Source organism: Wasmannia auropunctata, unplaced genomic scaffold (assembly GCF_000956235.1).
Source record: "Wasmannia auropunctata unplaced genomic scaffold, wasmannia.A_1.0 LD335479.1, whole genome shotgun sequence".
Lineage (NCBI taxonomy): Eukaryota > Metazoa > Arthropoda > Insecta > Hymenoptera > Formicidae > Wasmannia > Wasmannia auropunctata.
The window spans coordinates 122,929-138,342 of record NW_012027411.1 but is presented as its reverse complement, the minus strand read 5'-3'; the positions used below and the strand labels follow the sequence as shown (position 1 = coordinate 138,342).

Genomic DNA, 15,414 nt, shown 5'->3' with positions numbered 1-15,414 from the left:
CGAATGGAGCGGATGCACCGGTGCGCAACGTTCCATTTGCAAAAAAAAAGGGTACGGGGAATAGTCGACAGGCGGCTTTTGTGTTAAAACATAAGGCTTGATAGATCGAGGGTCGCGTCTCGAAAGAAAATGTATACGAGCGATAAAGACGAGCGGCTGAATTTTTTTTAGAAAATTTATGCACTTATTCTCAGTTGTTAGAAGAGTTCATTTATTAAGTTTATAATTCATCTCTCGCGTTTTTTGAAGACACAATGCATATAACAGATGTAAACTAAAGCATCGGCAATATATCACGTTGCGATGTGTAGATTCATGTTTACAATTGTGAAATATTCGATAAATTTTGCCCGATTTCCTTCTATATCGGAAAAAGAGAGATTGACCCTCTGTTATTCGCTTTCACCGTACAACTGCTACGGCCCTGTACGACGCTTTGAAATTACAAAGCACCCGCAAGACTGTATGAATACCGTCCCGGAATTATTCGAAGCGACGTTCCCTTCGAAGTCGACCTGCGCATCCACCCTCTCCTCCCCTTCCCACCTTCCCCGCTCTCCCTTCAAAGTCTCACCTGTCTCTGAAACGAACTCTCCGAACGCGTATACGAGACGCTTGACGCGCGCGACAATGGCCCAACTTCACGAAGGTTTGCTTTGAGAGAAAAATTACATTTAAAGTTTTTTTTTTGTACAAAACTCAGTAATTTCTGTGGTAGATTATTAATATGTTAATCTCGAATCAGTAAAATCTGTGATGTTCAGGGATCGGTAAAATAACTAATACAACTTATTTAAAATAACAAATATAAAATAGATTCCAGAAACTTATTTAAAATAAAATATCGCAGGGGCCAATAAAAAACTGATACGACTTATTAAAAATTGAAAAATATAAAATAGATTCCAAAAACATATTTAAAAAATATTAAATAAAAAATAGATTAGAAGAAATTATTTAGAATAATAAATACTAAATAATTCTTTTACTTTTTTTTATTAAAAATACATTTTAAATGTTTTTTTTTTTTAAATACGACCAATCCTTGATAAGCAGAAATCGGTAAAGTAACTGATGTAACCTATTTAAAATAGCAAATATAAAATAGATTCCAGAAACACGACTTATTTAAAATGAAAAATATAAAATAGAGTCTAAAAATATATTTATTAAATATAAAATATTAAATATAAAATAGAACCTATTTAAAATAATAAATACTAAATGACTCTTTTACTTTTTATTATTTAAAATACATATTTTAATTAATGTTATTTTAAATACTACCGACCCTTGGTGATGTTTAATTAATTCACGGGTAATCGATATTCTTATTTTCCAAAGATGCAAATAGTTTTGAGCCATTATCGCAGATTGTATAAAAATATATCACTGCCATCGTTATTTTCCCTAATAGTAAAATTGATTTGTAATAGGAAATTTGATAGAAAATATATATTTCTTTTTTTTTTATTTTCCGTGAGTTGATTCACTCTGATGAGCGCGAGAGATGAGAATCCTTATCTAGATCGATAAGAAGTTAAAAATCCTATTGATTTCTATATTTATTTAGAGCCATAAAATTATAGAAATACAGTTGTAACGAATAGATGATAAAATAAATGTTGCTGCATCTAACTAAAACAGTGAATTCTTAATTATTAGAGTTAATTGCAACATCTGACTGTTTAAATCTTTCTATTGCACCGAAGCGTATATGTACGTTCCTTTTTTGTCTTCTTCATTTTGTGATATATGTTTCGGAGGAGGGATCCCGCGATTCAATCCTCGGCCCTGGGGCAGTTTGCCGCTGGGCGAGAGAGAAAGAGAGAGAGAATACACTGCTCTAAACCCGCGCAATAATTTCCCCCTTATTAGTCCGTCGCCCGTCGCGATCGATCGAACGTGGATCTCCGCGATCGCGTCTCCGCTCGTCGCGCGGTGGTTATGGCAACGCGCGCGATGCCGCCGGATCTCTCTCGCGAGGCCTGACGACAGCAACGATAGAGCGAGGAGTAGCGGGACCCGCAGCATGGGAACCGCGTCGAGAGACGGTACATACACATACGGGCGCCCCGGCATTAGAGCCACACGCGATGCTCCATCTCTTTCCCTTCCTCCCGACCCCCTCTCTCACGCTCTCGGTTTCTCTCGTGTGTCAACACGTTTCCGACGCCCACGACGGGTGACGCATGCGCTTCGCGCAACCTTATCAGTCCCTCGCTCTATCTCCTTCCCTGTTCTCTATACTTCCACCCTTTGTCTCTTTCTCTCGTTCCCTTTCGAGGTATGTACAAATGTGGGTCCTGATGGGTTCCCCCTTTTGCAGTCTGAATTTCTGCCACAGAATTTTGAATACGTCTTTCCTTTCAAGAAAACTGTCGAAACACAACTTGTTAATTTTACAAAAGATGTGAAAAATGTAGGGAAATCTCGCGAGAGATTATGTTTGGAAATAAGAAATAAAAAAAATTTTATTTTTTTAGCTCAGATTTATTTGAGCGATAGATAAAAAGAGGCATAATCGATCTAGACAACTTCAATATACAATAACTCATATATTATTAATGTTAAGCAATAATTCTCGTAAAGGAAAATATAAACGAAGCACGTCAATAAATTACAACATTGTAAGTTGTTAGTGCACGCAATAGTAAAGAATGCATTAACAGAGTTTACAATAGTGACTTCTTTATCGTCTCTTACTCTTTCTACACATGTTGTTACTTCTTCCTTTTCCTCTTTAGCTCTCTCCTCGTCTCTTTTCCGGTCGTTTGCTAGGTGCGTCCCTGTCTTTTCTACGAGTGCTCTCTTCTCCGTGTCGGCGAGTCTCTTCGCTAGGCTAGCGAGCGCGGAATTTTCCAATTCACAAGGGTGCATAGACGATGCGGGTCGTCGACACGGCACATCTTCGATGTCATTCGTCGACGAACGTGCTGCTGGCAAGAAAAATTTCAGGTTACGTCGCCCGTCGCTTCCTGGTCGAGGAAACCTTTTCATACGGCCCTGTCCTGAAAACGTAAACCAAATCGCTTCCTCTCTCTTTATCCCCTTTCTATACCTTCTCTTTCTTTATCTCCGTCTCTCCAGTACAGGATTTTAATTCCTAGGAGCCTTATCCCACGATCTGTAATTGACATGACACTTTCTTATACGAAAACAGAAATGTTTTGACCTATTACACTTTTACATTTACTAATAAATTATTATTTCACTGTAATATTTTATTTTGTATTGTTATAAATATGCAGAAATACTTTTTACGCTTACATTCGTAATGATAAAGATACGATAAGTTTCTACATCGATCTATAGCGTTGAAAATTAAATTATGAGAGATTAATCGACTAAAATCCTTAATATCCATTAAAGAAGAAAAAAAAATAATGATATAGAATCCTGTGAAGCGTTACTTCTCTGGTGGCTTTTCAATAACCGAGCTCGAAGGCCGGCTTAACGGTAAATCCGGCACTGGTCCTCTCCTTCCCTCGCGCTCGCCATCCTTATACCGTCACCCTCGTTCATACGATACAGCCTTTCCCCTCCTCTTCCGTTCCCATTGCACACACCAATTTTCCAATTGATAAGGGTGCATAGTTGATACAGAGTGGAGCAACCCTATCCATCTGCATCCCGCTTTATCTTCCTCGCTTCTCCGTTATCTCCCTCCGCTCTTCTCTTCCTACCTCCTTTCGATCCTCATCTTTGTCTCTGTCTCTCTCTCTCTCTCTCTCTCTCTTTCTCTCTCTTTCTCTTCTCTCCCGCTCGCACCCTGTCAAGTTGAGCGCACGTTTCTATCGTCTGAAATATTGACAAACGGACCGTGCTCTCGCACGAAGCGCGTACACACGAAACGCGGAATTGTGAATAACGCAACGCACAATTTTGCAAGCATACCGTTCTCGACGAGAGGACGCTTTCCCGCGCCTACATTGATACATCGCCACCGGGAACGGAAAGCGGAGCTTCTCCTCCCGTCATCCTCTTTCCCGCCCCGCAAATGCGCGGCACGAAATCCGCGTACGAAATTTCGTACGCGACCCCACACACGGGCACAGATTTCCTCAAGACGATCTCGCGTGTACTGATTTGCTTGCAGCTTTTCTGTAACGCCCGCGAATAGATTGTGTCGAGATCGGCAAGCAAGTATCCGAGACGATTTGCCTCTTTTATTTTAAGGTATATACCGTATGTTTCTGCGTGCGTGACGACGACGACGGAATACGGAAGAGAAGGGAACGATACTGGGACACACCTGTGTTTTTCATTTATTTTTTATTTTATATATATATATATATATATATATATATATATATAAACAGGAACATTTTTTTATCGATGTATTTTCTTGATCGCGGATTTTAATTGCCCAATGCATCGTGCATAATGAAGGAAACTGGAGCCCGCATCTAATTTCATCGTGCAATCTCGACGCTAAAGTCTTCTCGAGAGGAGACTAGAAACCTACGTGCATCCGTCGACCTGCAGTTGGAAAACTCGGTTATCGATCCGGGATCTCCGATAATGTACTACGAGGTAGCGAGCGAAGGGAGAACTCGTTCCTACTGAGCGCGGACCGTGCGCTCGTTGCGTAAAATTAACAGTCATGTTCCGAAACTCACTTTCCCGTCTGGGATTTCGATAGAGAAAGAGAGAGAGAGAGGGGGGACGGAGGAGGAGAGAAAGAAAGAGAGAGAGAGAGAGAGAGAGAGAGCAGGGAAAAAACGAAGAGAGGGAAGACGTCATGAGAAAATGCTATGTGAAAGATATATACAGTAAAACCATGGCGAGCGGATGAGAGCGGGAGAAGAGACGTCTCCATTTTCCTTTTAACGCAGAAGTATAGCTTTTCCTTAAAGCGCAGCGTGCGCTACGTCTCTATAAGAACGGATATCCGGGGGAGGGGGGGAGGCAAGAAGAAAGCAGAAACAACGTTTTCTATCGAATTTTATGAACCGCCTGTTGGCACGCTGTATATCTAAAGGTGAGTTGAGAGAGAGAGAGAGAGAGTTAAGGAGAATGAAAGATACGAAGAAAGAGTAGGGGCTTATTGTTAAATAGATAGATAGATAGAGAGAGAGAGAGAGAGAGAGAGAGAATATCTTGAGCTTTGTCGCCCGACGTGACGCACTCGCGACGCGACGCGACGCGACAGCTGCGTCGCGCGATCCGCCCGACCCGCGCAGCGCAGCGCGGCGTGTTGATTTTGGCTTAACTCGGAGTAGTTATCAGCGCGCTCGGTGTGCTCGGCCATGATAGCGTCTCCGGCCTGACGCTCTCTCGTCTGACGACGAGAGAACGGTGCCCTGCGCAGTGGCGGGCGCGCGCGTTCGTATAGCACGCCGACACGATATAGGCGGTATTACGGTATCATCGTACCGGAGATATAATTTCGAGCAGAAGAGATTCGACGTCGATAAGAGCGCGTATCTATATAAAATTCCCCGGTGGAATTTATCCCGCGTACGCGGAGCTAAAGCCGGGAGCACTGCAGACTTTTGCATAACGTACGCTGCATAACGCACAAGACATAATGCATAAGAAAATCAACCAATCAGAGTCCTTCATTTCATATTCGTGATTGATTCTCTTATGCCTAAGGCCCGTTCTACAATACGTCGTATGTCGGGTCGTAAGCCGTAAAAATTGACCAGTCACAATCGAATGTTCTTCTCACATTCGACTGTGATTGGTCAATTCTTACGGTTTACGGCTTACGACCACTCGACATACGACGTATTGTAGAACGGGCCTAAAGAGTGATCGTGAGCGGCCGAGAGTCGTTCTGCTCGCCCGACATTGTCCGGCGAGTTTCGGCTGAGAGCCGCTCAATGGTTACGACGCGCCTCCGTGTGAATCCATTCATTTTTTATGCACTGTAAAAAAAAGTGTACGAACTATACGAACGCCAATGGGAAATATGAACAAGTTTATGAAAATTATTACGTTCCATTAAATTTATAATCGAACGTGTACATAAATCTCGTATATTTTATATTTGTTCACGTCATTTTACAGTATTTTTTTACAGTGCAGAGCACTGTAGTTTTTTTTCCGTTCCCGGATTTTACCTCGCAGCGAATAAACTATCACGTGTTGTAAGTCGATGGAATTAAAAAGATGCATGCGTTAAGTTGGATCAAAATCGACCAAACGAGCACGAACAAACACGAATAAATAAATTGCTTCAACGAATGTGGACGGACGAGACCAAATGTATGCGCTACATACATTGACGAATGTGTCATTTTCGTTTTATTTCGATGTATCGAAAAGAAAGAGCTCGTCACGTCATTCGTAAATGTTCGTTCACGATTGTCCGTCTTTGCTAGCTTGGTTTGAATTCAGATTATAAATATCTAGATAATATAATATTAAATTTTAAAAACAATTATTATCTTATTATACTAAACCAGTTCGAATTATCCAGATTCTTAATATTCGAAGAATCGTATATCTAAATTCGAATTATTCGAACTAAAAAAAAATTGAATGAAAACAAAAACAAAGGCAAAGAATCACCAGCTGTTTTATACATGCAAAAAATTTAACTAAAAATAATAATGTAATACTGTACAAAAAATTATATATGATATTCTTTTAATTTTAATTATGTTTTTATTGCAATTGTGAGTTTGGTATGCTTCGTAGATACTTGTCTATTATATCTCTTATACAGTCAAATTATCCACCTGTCATTTTCAATGGATAATTTGGATTCGAATTAATAAATTCGTAAATTCGGATATACGCGACTTTTTGAACATTAAAAATTATTCGGATAATTCAAGATAACTTGAGTAATCAGACAATTGGGTGAATTTAATTATTTTCAAAGCATCAAATGTATCAATAAATCGGAACGTGATATATAGACTAGATTTTAGACTGTCTTATATAAATTTAAGATGCTTTATATGAAGTATCTTATTCGAAAGTCGTGCTCGTGCGTTCGTTTTCTCTTCGGGATTCGCTTTTCCTTCCCTTCTGCTTCCCTGCACGATTATCGTTATTTTCGCGATACTATATAGTCTACGAGAATAAAACGCCACTGACCTTTTCCTAAATAGAATTAATCGAACGAAGCAAAAGATCAAAGATGTAAAATCAAAGTAATTTTAAGGAAACTCAACTCGCGAAGCACGTTCTCTACAGATAGATGCAGGAAAATGCGACGCGCATCAATCGCCACGTCTAGATAAGTAGTCGCGGGTAGAAATCGCGTTGGCGTGCCGCAGCCACGGGAATCTAATCTCGTCGAAACGATAGTGATTTCAAATAGTCGCTTCTTCGGTATCTTCACGGTATCCTTCGCGCGCACGGGCACGTCATGGAGTGTGGTGTTTACTCGGCTTCCTCAGGGCTGTGTCAGCGAGCTCCCCGGATCGCATGGACCGTGTGGGTGCGGTCTTTGGGAGGTAGGGGCCCTCGCTCACCAACGCGGCGCTCTCTCTTTCAGAGTAGGTCCTACCTTTTTTTCCCCCCCTTCCCCACCCCCTTTCTTTTTCTTCTCTCTTTCATTCGACGGTCCCTTCGTCGCGCTTATGGCTTCAGCATCAACACTCCCTCCCGTAAGATCGCCCCTATCTTCCTTCCTCTCTGTTACCCTCGTAGAGATATTAAGCCCCGTGGCGTTTCAGGGCTGTACATTCGTAGGGATGGAATTCGTGAGAGATATCGACAATGCGACGTGCCTGTGTAATCGCGGAGTCTATATCCGAAAAAATCCATTTGGTGTGTTTGGTTATTTATATATATATATAAAGTGTAAAGCTTCATACATTTTTGAATCTATCTCAAAATCGTTAGTGTTTCCTGTTTTTAAATTCCTTATTTACAATACGAACGACACTGCAATGATAACATAACTCATTGTTACAAGATTGACGCGTGTAATATCGCCGATGTAGTTACAATGTAACAGCCACCAATATCGCTTCGATCCTGGTAGTATATATATATAAAAAATGCATTTATTCGCGTGTTGCAACATGGCGTTTCACGTGCAGGGCAAGACAACTGATTTTTTTATGCTATCTTTCAAATTTTGTATTTGCGGTATTCGTATCATGATTATTTTATATCGCGAAATGTTTCATAGCTAAATTTTTTATGTCGCCTAAAACGAAGACAGATAATGGACTTTGATGTGATTTCGAAAATGACAAGTCTATTCTGAATTTTCACATTCGGAGATTCAAAACAGGATAATCGAATTGACCTGAAAATGCGCTTCACTTCTGAATTGATTATGAAATAAGAATTTTTTGTTTTAGAAAATAAATAATTCCATTAGGGGTTGGAGGGCATTAGTTAATCTTTTTCCACGCAATAAAAATTAATTTTATAAGACTCATCTTCGTGTCTATTTCGATTCTTTTTCTTGGATCGATCTTTGTATATAATGGCTTATTGTTATAGTCAATAAAACAAAATAAAACGATTCGGTCGGAACGATATCACCATTATGTAGAAATAAAATAACTTCAAATTGAGAACGTCAAGATTGGAAAATGAAATGGCACTAATTGAGAGAGATTGCTAATAATAATAATTTACGCTCTCTATTAATTAATTTACGATTAACTGGCGCGTTGCATGCGATTTATGGAGTTTTGGATTCGGTAATGTTTCGCGCTGACAGTGGAACGGTTATGCGGCGTGTTATTTGCGTCAGAGCGATATAGGAAATATATGCTGCATATATCAAGATATATTTCGGTAATAATTCGGATAAGGGAGTTTGTAGCGTCTGTTCCAATTGTTGCGCCGTTGCGGCCGCCACAATTCGACTGGGGCGTAATATCGCTTTTGCGCATACATGGTATTCTACTTTCTAGTGATCTCGCCGCTCAGTTCCCACGAGTATCGGCGAGTATCGCTAAATTTATCCGCTATCAAAGTTGTTAAACATCTCGTCCTATATAATTCTACAAATGGTGCCGTGCCGACTTAACGAAACGTCGACTTCGACAAAAGTAATAAAAATAGGACGCGATGCGTACGTTACGTTACGCGATATTTGAGCAATAATTTAATTTAATTTAATTGGATGTATAATTTATTACATACGTACGAAATTTACGTGTACATAGATTTACATGAGAGCATACGCAAATGATATGGTGGCAACATGTTTACTGTTACAATGTCTATACTAGATAGAAAGATAATTGAAATATAATTGCAATTAGTTGATAACTGAAATATAATGGGGAGTGTACGCTAATTTAGATGTGATCTCTTCGGAATTTTTTTTTTTGGGCAAGATAACGTTCTCATGATAGACTATTGTATTCAACAATTATGTATATACAGTATTGTGCGATCAGTTACTTTCATTCTAAATATTATGCAGAAAAGAGATTTAAATTTATTTAACATATATTGTTATACGCGTTTGAGTTTTTATGTTTTTGCACATCCTTTATCTGCGTGCCTTTATAAACGCACATCCTTTCATCTGCGTATCTACTTTATTATAAATATTTTTGTTGAAAAAGATTGATTGGTCCAATCGGAAACATATGTTCTTTTGAAGTCGCACTTATTTCAATGCAGTAAAACTATAAATAGGTATTAAAATTATCCAAAGTTATTATTATTATTCTTATTTGATTACTCAAACCAAAGTTTAAATTATCCGGATAATCCGAAGTTTAATATTCCTAAAGAGTCGAATATCGTGTATTTGTCACATTGTACTCGAAATTATTCAAATTACAAAAGATTTGATAGAAAACTTGTAATTGCAAAACATAATATGTAAAATTTATCGATTGAAATTATACTTCTATCACGTATATCTGCATAACATATTATATATGCGAAAAGATCGCTTTGTGTTTTGTTGTCATAGAGAAAATAAACATACTTTAAAAATATATTATCATAGAGAAAACAAACATACTTTAAAAATATATTAATATATTTAAAAAATTCTTTAAGTATGCGAAAAGCAAATAAAATATTTTTTCAATAAATTTTGATAAAGGAAGATAAATTAATTTACATCGATGATAGTTTTCTTTGACTGAAACGATGTTTCTCGCTAAAGAATATTCTTTTAGAGAATATGGCAGGAATAATCAAGTAAATTCTAGCTAACTTAACAATCAGTTTTCTGTCTTATTTTTACGAATACTTCAGATACAAATTAACAAATTTGATTCTCCAAATATTAAGATTTGAATCGTTCAGATAGTTCGAGTAATTAGATAATTTGGTAATTTAATCATTCTGATAAACATCCAAACGAGATATTAATTGCAAATCCAGATCATATTTAATCCTACATTGTAAGAAAAGTACTGAAAATTATAACAAATAACATTTGTGTGTACTTTTTTTTTACAATAAACAAGGGGTAAAAATTATACAATTTATACAGTGTAGATACATACATATTCGTCACAAATTGTATAAATTTTACACTCGTTCGCGACAATCTCATTTCACAATGCAGACCCGAAAGTCCTCAAATTCACACGTGGTACTTGACGCGCAGCGTCCGCACCTGCGATACCGTCCCCTTTCCCTATTTCCCCTTCTCGACCTCTCACCACGAGAATGATAGTCCCCCCACGTTGCGGCTGGCAACCCCTCTATTCCGCCGCCACCGCCGCCGCGTTTCCGAGTCCTGCTGCTCGCTCGGTCGGTTAGGATTCAGTTCGTTGTGCGCCACCGTCGGACGTGGTGTTGTGTGTCTCGAGTGCGCGCGGAAAGAGACTCGCGGTGGTGGTTCGACGTTGTCTCGCTCCTGAAATCGCGAGCCAGCCAGCCAGCGAACGCGAGCGAGCGAGCGAGCGAGGGTGATGCGCGTACTCTAGAGCGAGGAAGAGAAAGAGAGAGTGTCATCGGCGCGTAAAGAGCTCGCGCGCGCGCGTGCGTGCGTGCAATACGTGCGTGCGTACGTACCGTGCACGCGAGTAGTGTTCTAGTGTTTCCTCCTCCGTAACGCGCTTTCAGTCAGGGTGTGTGTTGTGTGTGTGCCGTATATACTACTCCGTGCGCGCGCGCGCGTGTGTGTGTGTGTGTTCCGTCGCCTGGTTTGGTCTCGATATCGCGCCGTGGCTTCTGCTCTCGCGCTTCTACGGCCGCTCTCGTACATACATACACACACACACACACACAAACATACTTAATACGGATACGCGTATACACGGGTGCGGGCGCGCGCGCGCACACACGCGCGTAACACGTACACGGGAACAACACGACGTGGAGGCATGACAGCGACGCGGGAGTGTTACCCCATACGGTAGGATAAACTCTATACATCGTGTCCCTCTTCTTTATATAGTGATTGCGATAGTGATTGCGATTGCGACGACGACGACGACGACGACAACGAGAACGACGACGACGATAACGGCGACGAGGACGAAGACGTGACGAGGACGAGGACAACTGAGGAGAGCTTGGGCGGTGACTAAAGACTCTACACGGCGACTCTATACACGGCCTCGGTACTACCAAGTGCGTAAAAGTGTAACTCAGATCGCTGTGACCAACAACGGCCTGCAACACGACTTGGCCGACAATTGTTTTGTCCGAATCGATACGCCCCCGGCGGCGGTGGGCACTTTCGTATGCCACACGGAACGCACACGGCTGAACGGAAACGAACGGACGCTCTCGTGCGATTTCATCGCGCACGTCTCTCTCTCTCTCTCTTTCTCTCTTTCTCCTCTCGCTCCTTCTGTATCTTACACAGCGCTTCGAGAGGGCCATACCACGTTATATCGGAGTAACCGGAGCCGAAAAATTTGTGTTTCTCTCTCTTCCTCTTCGCTATTTATTTATCTATCTTGTTATCTCCTCCTCTATCGCATCTCGTATCTCCCTCGCGCTGTCCCTACTCCCTTCCGCCCGAAGAAGATTCTCCGAATGTTTTTCGCCCAATCATTTCGACTCTTTCGGCTGCCCTGTCATCGCGAACGTTTCGGAGTTTCCGCTGGCCGCGTTGTTGCGTCGTCGTCATCGCCGATGACGATCGTCGCATTAACCGCCAATTCTGCGACACACGCGAGAGTGCCAAGGAGTTTTTTTTTTCTTCTCTATCGACGACGTAGCTCCGCGACTGTTTCGCTCGCGGTGCTCCACCGTACTCACTACGTGACTGACTGCGTCGTCCGCAGCTGTTCCAAGGCACTCTCTCGTGTTTTGCTTAAAAAAAAAAAAAACGCAAACACGCGCACCCGAATGAATTCTCGTCAACGCTACGAACAAACGAATCCTCCCCCCCCTCCCAGCCGTACGTATGTTGTACATGTACGTTAACGTCATCGAGTAGTGTCGAGCATCGCGCGTGTCTCCGGCAAGACGTAAACAATGAAAATCGGAATGATTTCGAAATTCCGCAACGCGCAAACACAGAGTATTCGGTTTATCTCTCGCGACGACGACGAGGTTACGACGAGGGAACGCGTACCCGTTCACCGTACCCCCGGCGACGACGATCGAGTTAATCGCGATTAACTCGCGATTTCTAATATCTCGGTGTCTCGCCAGAGTCCCCGTGCTCGTTGAGCTCTCCCCTTTTTCTTCCTTGTTAAGATTAATCACGAGCCAGGCGTGCGTTAGCCACTCGATTGATCTCATCGGGATTATACAGGGCGTTCTGAAATTCGATGGATATATTCGTTGTTCGTTAGATTGTCGTTATCCTGCAGAAGTACATTTTTAATGCGACCGTGCTCGTTTAAAGTGAGATCACGCGAAGATTACCATAATTATAAAATTTCTATTTTATAAAAAAACATTTTATAAAACATTTCAATTTTATAGATGTTAGATTTAAGTTATTTAGATCAGTAGAGAATAATGTTATTTTAACCGCGAAAAGACCGCGAGAGAGGCCATTTTCTTTGTAATTCTTGAGAAATTTTGATTTTATAATTTTCTAACGACTTAATAAATGTCTTTAAAAAAATAATGGTGCTGTGAAATAAAATCTATCACTTCAAATGGGACGTCTCATTGTTTGCATTTATACAAAGGTCGATGAATGATTTTTTACTGATTTTTAAATGGTTCGAAAAACCATGATGCTTTGATACATTCATTAACGAAGGTTCAATTCCATTTTTGCAGTAATTAACATTCCATCCATTGATGTACTAGATTCTAATCTACGGCAAGGTATATCGATTCTGTGCTCGAGATGTTCGAACATATCGCTTAAAGAGGGAACACAAATCGAGAGAAAATGTTTTTCCATTCGACGACGAACTCGCGGCTTAATTCCTCGTATACGTTGCGCTTTTGGTCGTTATATCGCGTCTTGTGACACACCACGATTCTATAAATAGAATATATAATTACGTCGTCTGTAATATTTTTGAATAGAATGGATTCGTGTCCGCCTCGATTATAGCCGGAGGAGATTAATTTAGGAGCGGAGGGTGCACTTTTTTTCTGCACGCGTAAAACGTACATACGACTCCGCTATCCCGGATGTATCGTATTTCTTCTGCTTTTTTTCCGCGGCGGCGCGTCTCGCCATTCAAATCGACGTTGCAAAACGCTGTTGCATCGTTCGTCGCCGGAATGAAATATTTACTCGTCTTGCGACACGGATGAACGTCATCGGTGACTCCTCGGCGACTCTTCGGCGATGCACCGTCTTTCATATTTTTCCTCACGCTCAAATCTTGGAGGTTTTTCAATCAGTTCCTTGCGCGGAGCAATTGTTTCGCTTATTGGCATTCCCGCGAAACGCGTATACGCGTTTGGATGTGCCGGAACTGGTAGTACAAGCGGCAAAGAGATAATTTTTACATGAAAAAAATAAGCCGAAAATATAGAACAAAATTTTTTTATACAGGAAGGCTTTTATTTTCCAGAGAAAGGATTTTGTACATTTGTCAAGTACGCGTGCACACGCGCGTGCGTTTATAAATTATTACAAATGTCGAAAGAATATATAAGACAAGATGTATTTATTTTTTAAGAATTTTATTTTATTATTTTAAAAATTGTTAAAAGTGTTGCCTCTGTGTTTTGTCATATATATACGTAGGTAGAATATTGTGCTCTTCGTATTAAATTTATGTGAATATAAAATTCTCTTTTTCCGATCTTATTATATATTTTAAATTTTTTAATGGCTGATATGTCCTTTCCAATTGTTTGACACTCGCAATATCATTACGATATACAATAGATTTAACGTATTACTTTACGATAATATCGAATATATTGAATATACCTATGTATTCGTGACGGATATTCAAAGTTATTTTTCCGGAAAACGAAATCTCGTTTAAATAGTTTAATTCTATATTTTTGCTGCGTATAGAATCACCCACTTCCCATTTGTACCATCAGTTACGAAGAATCTCGTATATCTTGCATAAAGATATTAATAAAATTATTACTTTTCAGTGTTTCAACAACTGCGTTGGAATGACTCGTTGTTTTGCAGCTTCGGCTGCTGTCGCGAAAAACTCGATATTTTGCACGTGAGAGAAAAAATATTGCGATATTTTTCGGTAATGTTTATACAACGATTCTCACGTGAAAGAGAAAACACGACGACCGGCAATAAATGCCGTAAACAAATACGAAGGTCAATGTAGCGCAACACGTGTGCCCTATTCTTAATTAATTGCACGAAAGCCAGAGGTATGCACATTTAATGCGAGCGCGCGCGCTTGTTTAAAATGAGATCGCCACCAAATTTTATCACAATTATAAAACACCTCTGTTTTACGGTGTATTAGCTTAGATTAAAGTTGCTTAGATTAAACACTGGTCGGTGTTGCTTACACACATATCACGCGCTACTCGCTTTATGTTATGATCACCACGATTCCAACGGGAAAGATTTTAGGCCCATAAATATTGTGTAAAAAATGTTATTCACAACGTATGTCTGACCCATACGTGTAAAAAGGGGAACGAGCGATCGTGGCCCGACATTGAACGCGCACATATGAATATATATGTGTACACATACACATACATATTTATACATGCGGCTTGTGTGCCGTTCTTAGACGCTTTAATGTTCCTCGTTTATGCACGATAAATAAATAGAATAAGTGACTCGGTTATACGATCGACTCACCGAACGACGTCGATCGTGCAAGCGCATTCATCGTTCGCATTTATATTATCACGTATAGCGTACGTGACAATGCAAATGTCGCGCGCGAGTCACTACGAGTTTAGAAGAAAAAAACTACAGTTGCAAAATAAATACAAAATTAACTCTCTCAACACCCGCGAGCCGTTTCCGTGAACGAAGTTTAGTCGACGTTTAACTGATTCTCCATCTCCCTCCTGATTCTGCATGCCAATTGGCACGTGTAATAAAACGTTTGTGTAAAAATACGAGAAAGAAATTTATCAAACATTTATCATTTATTCATTTTTCGGCATATCGTTTTGTGTTGTGTTAAAAATTTT

At 40.2% G+C, this 15,414-nt stretch overlaps 1 protein-coding gene across 2 annotated transcripts in view; it reads left to right on the top strand.

The window, feature by feature from the left end:
• The window catches only part of LOC105456917 (RING finger protein 44), a 57,383-nt gene that overhangs the window by 8,273 nt on the left and 33,696 nt on the right, over positions 1–15,414 (top strand). Inside the window, exon 1 of one of the 2 annotated variants that reach the window (XM_011701297.1) lies at positions 10,672–11,260. The exons of the other annotated variant lie outside the window; for it this stretch is intronic. The gene's annotated coding sequence lies outside the window, so the exon portion shown is untranslated. Of the gene's footprint in view, positions 1–10,671; positions 11,261–15,414 lie in introns of those variants that run through there. 2 annotated transcript variants of the gene reach the window in all.